We start from the raw sequence: 7,040 nt of genomic DNA on the forward strand, positions 1-7,040 counted from the left end.
TGATTTTTAAATGTGCAGTACATGCCCATGTTTATTCAACGAAGCCTTTTGGAAAATCGGTCAGTTTTGATATTGTGGCGAGCGCCACAAATAAATAAACTGCACAACCACCTGAGTCCAACTTCAGTCTACTCATCACCTTAACTTTAACTGCGTTTGTAGTCAGCGCCATAGCCAGACTGATAAACAAACACAGACCGGATGTTAACTTCGGGCCAGGCACGCGTGCGCCCGATGAAACCATCTATGGATTAAAGTAAGAAATATTTTAAGGTGTATAGAAACATTGCTGATTGATCTATTTTCCTGTAGTCTCTTAATTAATGTAATGTGTTTTTGTTCATTTTGTGCATTAAGTAATGTGTGTTTGTGCAGTAATGTAGGCTATATAATATTTACTTACCAAATCTATCCCATGCCAGAGGGTTTCTCTGCCAGAGGTTTTCTACCCAAATCAGTACTCCGTATCGGCTGCAAAAATCCTGATCGGAGCATCCCTAATAAACACATTTTTTATTTGTATGCAACTGTCCTTTTAAGAATGTGAACCGTCGTTAACCGACTTAAACTGCTTGATTAAACTGCTTCGTTCATATGCATTACATTTACAATTATGATATTATCATTTTGAAGAATGCAAGTTATGGGGAAATGCCCTGTCAGTGGAGGAACATAAATCTCCCAATTACACAAATTATAAGTGCAACTTACCTACTCCACCTTTCTCAGCTCCACTGCGCGTTTCTCAGCCAGACCATCACGTAGACGGCTGGTGTGTTGATCAACCTAACACATAAGGTAAAAGAGCATAATCAGGGATAAAGGAAATCTGAAACACATTCACAGCATTTAAATACATCTTAAAAACTGAACAACATTTAGTGTTCAATCCATAGAGCACACCTTCGCTGTCCTGAGACCCTCAGGGGACCACCAAGGAAGAGCCCAGAGTAAGTTAATTGCACATAAATCCACTTAAGTAATTTTTTTAATTTGACACCCTTCACAGATACTTCTATTATTTAAAATAAAAGGAGTGGCAAATTTTTTTTTACCATTATTGGGCACTCTATACACACACTGCAGACACAAAAGTTTTCAAAACCAAAGTAAATGTGAATTTTGTGGCATTAACGTGGCATGATAGATCACAGTTCAAACTGCAATTGCAATGTATCAATGTACATTAAAATAACGGCAAAGTTATTTTTGGACAAATTTAGTAAAGGTGTAAGGATCCATCGATCAAGTGTCTAACGATACGATGTATTGAGGCTGCACGGAAAAAATAAATAAAAATACACACACATCTGTCCTGCAGATGGCGCTGCAAGCTCATTCCGTCCATGATGTTTTAGAAAACAATCTTTTCGCAGTTTATTTAGTTCATTGCTTAAGGCAGTGGTTCCCAAACTTTTTCTGCCAGGCCCCCCTTTTGTAGAGATGTGAATGCTGAAAACAGTTGTGCTGCTTCATATTTTTTAGGAAACAATTTTTTCATGATTCTCTTATGAATATTGCACCCTCTCAGACATGACCTTGTTTGCAAAATTATATATATGATTTGAAATATTGCGACGGCTGCACCGCACGCAACAGCTGATGTCAACTGGACGCAACAAAGTGAACATTGCAAATCCAATTGTCTTTTGTGTCAGAGCGTTTACTGTCATGGATTTGTCATGTCGCATCGCACCGCATCCACAGCATCACTGGGTTCTATTTGCTTTTGTCACATCGCGCCGCTCGTGTCTGGTGTAGACAAGTTGTTTTGGTATTTGTAAATCTTAAGTATATTCACCATCTGCATCACTGGCAGTATTTTCACAAATTTGTAACTTAACGTTACTTGTTCAGAACAGAACCATGCAACATTCATTCATATTTCTACATGTCTCCCTGCAATACAACTCTGATTGTTCACACCATCTAGTGGTCTGTTATTGATACAACCACAACTGCAACAACTGATAACGGAGCGCTCAAGCAGGTACTGCCAGTCATGTTAAAATATGTCAAATTAATATTTTGCATTCAATTATTTACTTATCAGGCAATGATATACAGAAAAATTATGCAGTGTAGTCTTTTTCACCCTGTGAAGGTTTCTTTTGCAAAATAATCTGCTGACTGTACACCATCTCTCAGCCTTGCCACGCCCGCCCCCCAGTTTGGGAACCACTGGCTTAAGGCCATTTGTGAGATTTCAAACATCATGCACGCAGTAACCAGCATTACCCTGACCACCAACCCCATGCCCACTCCCCGCAATTTTTTTTTATTACTGATCTGCATGATTCACGTGGGTCATGATTTTAGACCGAAAAACAAAAACAAAACAAAACAAAAACGGAATTCTGGCTGCTGAGTGTGTTGCAGGCCATAGTTTGTTAATTTGCAAAATGTAACAAGCAAATCTTACCCACTCCATCTTTCTCAGCTCCAGTGGGCATCTCACAGGCAGACGGCTGGAGTGCTCATCCACCTGACACACAAGGTAAAAGAACATTAATTAGAACAAGGAAGAGAAAACACTAACTCACAGCCCTTCACACAATCTTAAACTGAATAACATAATATTTTGTATTCAATCCGTAGAGCACACCTTTTCTGTCCTGAGACCCTCAGGTGACTACCAAGGAAGAACACTGAGTAAGTTACCTATTTTTTTTTAATTGATGTTGTAAACCATCATCATTAGATTACTTCATTAATTAGAATAAAGGGGTGATCACACTGCACTTTTCCTTCTGTTGACTTCCATTAATATGCAATCGACTGCGTCAAACCGGAAACGCAAGCTTGTGTGAAAAGTTTCACATTTCGCTGCATTCCAAAGTTCAAGCTTGGTGAACTCTTGACCTGCGAATTCACATCACGTGAAACTGTATGACCAACAGCAGTTTGATACGTCACAGCATAATAGCTAAATTAAAAGAACATGAATGTAAAACTGCAGCGCTGCAGGAAAGTGGAGTAGATTGTATGTTTTTACATTTTAAATGTATTATTATGCGTTATGAGTTGAATTTAAGTTTTTAAAACAACGCTGCAGAGCATGACATCATATCACGACCGTTGCAGCGTCCAAGGAAACTTTGCATGCTTAAATTCTAGTGTGACCGCAGCATTCACAGCTAAAACTGAATAATATATTGTGTTCAATCCGTAGAGCACACCTTTACTGTCCTGAGACCCTCAGGTGGCTACCAAGGAAGAACACAGAGTAAGTTACATTTGATCGGCTGTAACGGTGTTGTAATCTGAAATGACACAAATGGACACATGATAAAATGCACATCTTCCATGAATGGCTGGGTAAAAAGGGTTTAGGAGCATAGAGTGTGAAAAGTCAGCTTTTTAATAACCTAGATTAATTGTTAAACCCTGATGTAATGAGCAGTCTGAAACATGAAAGCTACCTCAGGATTGGGTTCACCCAAGTTTTAGGGCCCTATCATACAGCTGGCGCAATGCGGCTCCAGGCGCGAAGCAAGTGTTTTTTGCTAGTTTCAGGCTGACACAGTTGTCATTTTCACGTCCTGTGCCACGTTGTTTAAATAGCAAATGCATTTGCGCCCATGGGCGTGCTGGTCTGAAAACAAGGTGTGTTCAGGCGCATTGCTGGCACATTGCTATTTTGAGGAACTGAAAATAGACTGCGCCATAGACCAACTCAAACCTGGTTTAAAGTCTGCCGCAATATTTTTTCTTTGTTATTTAAGGAGCGCGTTAGCCTATAGACGGGTGCACAACGCGCGTACACTTTGCTTATTACACACACACAGGGACGCGCAGCAAAATAAGCAAGCTAACATTCAGTACAATTTATATATTTCATTTCAAGAATATAAAATTTAATTCATTAATTAATTCATATCTTTTAGTTTGTCAAGAGATTTAAATAGCCATTTTGGAAAACAGTGTACGTGCGCACGTGCTCTAGTACATAAGAGCCTATCACTGAATCTGGAAAGAAAGCAAAATAAAATAAAATAAAAAATCAGTCCGCAGATGTCATACCCATAATTCATATTTAAAAAAATCTGGAATTAATTCAATCTCAAACCAATTAATTCAAGGTTATTACTCCACCTGTGTAACGTCATTAACCAATGTGTTTACACAGTAAGATATTTAATGTTTTTTAAAGAAGTCTCTATATAAACTCAGAAAGTTCAGAAGAACAGCATTTATCTGAAATAGAAATCTTTTGTTAACATTATAAATGTTTTCTCATCACTTTTGATTAATTTAAAGCATTGTTGCTAAATAAAAGTATTAATTTCTAAATATTCACACACACACACACACACACACACACACACACACACAAAAAGAAAAAAATTATACTGATTCCAAGCTTTTGAATGGTTTAGTGTAAAAAAAACGTTTTATTTCACATAAATGCTGATATTTGGATCTTTCTATTCATCAAAGAATCCTGAAAAAACTGTACTCAACCATTTTAAATATTGAAAATAATAATAATAAAAATGTTTCTTAAGCAGCAAATCAGCATATCAGAATGATTTCTGAAGGAACATGTGACACTGAAGACTGGAGTAATGATGCTGAAAATACAGCTTTGATTTAAATTTACATTTTAAAATAATCAAATACAGTAGTCAACATTTGAAGTGGACCAACACCTTTCATCAAAGTTGTCATAAAACCTAAAACCAAAATGTGTTGTCTTAGGACAACTTTGATTAACTTTTTTGAACCACTTCAAATGTTGACTACTGTAGAAAGCACACACACACACACACACACACACACACAAAAAGAAAAAAATTATACTGATTCCAAGCTTTTGAATGGTTTAGTGTAAAAAAAACGTTTTATTTCACATAAATGCTGATATTTGGATCTTTCTATTCATCAAAGAATCCTGAAAAAACTGTACTCAACCATTTTAAATATTGAAAATAATAATAATAAAAATGTTTCTTAAGCAGCAAATCAGCATATCAGAATGATTTCTGAAGGAACATGTGACACTGAAGACTGGAGTAATGATGCTGAAAATACAGCTTTGATTTAAATTTACATTTTAAAATAATCAAATACAGTAGTCAACATTTGAAGTGGACCAACACCTTTCATCAAAGTTGTCATAAAACCTAAAACCAAAATGTGTTGTCTTAGGACAACTTTGATTAACTTTTTTGAACCACTTCAAATGTTGACTACTGTAGAAAGCAGGTATTGTACTGTATTTTGGATCAAATAAATGCAGGCTTGGTGAACAGAAGAGAATTCTTTAAAACATAAAAAATCTTACTGTTCAGAAAGTTTTAACTGATAGCGTGCATGTTACAATTTACTGACTTCTTTTTCTTCTGGATGGCATTGATGCCATGATTTTACTTTAAAATAGATTTTAATACATATTTTTCTTTGCTTTTATTATTTTCTGAAATTCAGTTAGCTAGAATTTTAATGTGCATTTACTTGTCTGAGTAACAAGCAAATCTTACCCACTCCATCTTTCTCAGCTCCAGTGGGCGTCTCTCAGGCAGACCATCACGGCTGGAGTGTATATCCACCTAACACACAAGGTACAAAAGCATTAATTAGCATAAGGAGATGAAAATGAGAAAAAAATCATTCCCAGCCCTTCACACAATTTAAAACCGGATAATATAACATGCATGATCTGTTTAATCCATAGAGCACACCTTTTCTGTCCCGAGACCCTCAGGGGACCACCAAGGAAGAACACTGAGTAAGTTAAGAAGGGGAAAAACAAAATGTCTGATAACTTTAACAATGTCCAGGAATACAGACATGATGGGCTGCAACATTCACAGGAAGCTGTTTGTTCTGAAAGTACAATTATCTGCACGTTTTAGTCAAATTGAACTAAATCAAACTGAACACCATTTCAAATCATATTAAATATTGTTATGGATTTAATGTTTTTTTTCCATTTTAATCACGTTCCAAAAATAATTTCAATGAAGTTACAGCTAAAAAAAAAAAACATGCATAACGTTACACCAGAGGAAAAAAAAAACTAAATTTGGTACATACCATCGGTTTTGAAATCATGGTTTGGTATGGTTTTGGTATAGCAGGAGAAAAAAAAATCTAAATGGCTTTCTTTAGTAAACAGTGGTTTACTGAACAAATTGGGTCTCTCTTAAATGAACTATAACCAAAATTATTTAATGGATAAAAAATGTCAGCTAATGCCATAAATTACATAGGGAGTCCAGTCCAATTACTTGCACATTACTATATTGAAGGTTTCATTTAACGGAGCCCAAAGTATTAAACTGCAATACATTTTTTAGATTATATAATAATCAACTAAATTTTATGCAAACATTTAAATTGCACATAGGGTAGTTTTTTACATTAACTTGAAAAGCTAATTTTAAAATTATGCTTTTACTCTAATTCACTGTTGAAATATAATAATTTACTCACTGACTGTCATGAATCATGACATTTAAACACATTAAAGTATCCAGACATCACTAACAGGTTAACTAAAATTTGATGAATATATGAGCTAATATAAGGCATATATAGCAAAAAGCTTTTCTTTATAGTTCATTTCTGTCAAGCTATGGACTTACTTGAGGTAAATGTAATGCTATGTGATATTCTTTACAAGCTTTCTGCAATTGAAACACTGATTGAACGATTACATGGGCATGAGATGCTCATTCATGTTTATTTTATTCTATAACTAGTAGTAAAGAGAAAGAGATGAACATAGGCCTGTCGCAATAATCAATATATTGACTTATCGTGCAATATATGTACATGACCTCAATAATTTTTGGTGTCGCAATATATCACCCATTATATTTACTTAAAAATGAATGTCACCATGTTTTGTACATTCCACTTGAGCCTGTGTCTTTTGCAGCTTCTCGTACCACATGGTTTGTCTAAAAGCATATTAAAAACACCACATAGACAAATAAACAACATAAAAAACTTGATTTTCACTACAGGGGGATTAATAATTAATGTAGTTGTACATTCCACTTGCTCCTGTGTCTTTTGCAGCTTCTCGTACA

General features: G+C 35.5%; 1 long non-coding RNA gene across 2 annotated transcripts; it reads left to right on the forward strand.

Moving 5' to 3' along the window:
• Nucleotides 1-841: 841 nt before the first annotated feature.
• Nucleotides 842-5,830, forward strand: LOC107701435 (uncharacterized). 2 transcript variants are annotated; one of them, XR_001635644.1, is made up of 5 exons: nt 842-950; nt 2,441-2,497; nt 2,599-2,652; nt 5,502-5,564; nt 5,678-5,830. It is a non-coding gene; the product is annotated as an uncharacterized LOC107701435 (long non-coding RNA). The 2 variants fall into 2 exon arrangements; XR_001635643.1 differs by having other exon boundaries at nt 2,441-2,652.
• Nucleotides 5,831-7,040: the final 1,210 nt, after the last annotated feature.

This window comes from Sinocyclocheilus anshuiensis, unplaced genomic scaffold (genome assembly GCF_001515605.1).
Source record: "Sinocyclocheilus anshuiensis isolate Anshui unplaced genomic scaffold, SAMN03320099.WGS_v1.1 scaffold3587, whole genome shotgun sequence".
Classification (NCBI taxonomy): domain Eukaryota; kingdom Metazoa; phylum Chordata; class Actinopteri; order Cypriniformes; family Cyprinidae; genus Sinocyclocheilus; species Sinocyclocheilus anshuiensis.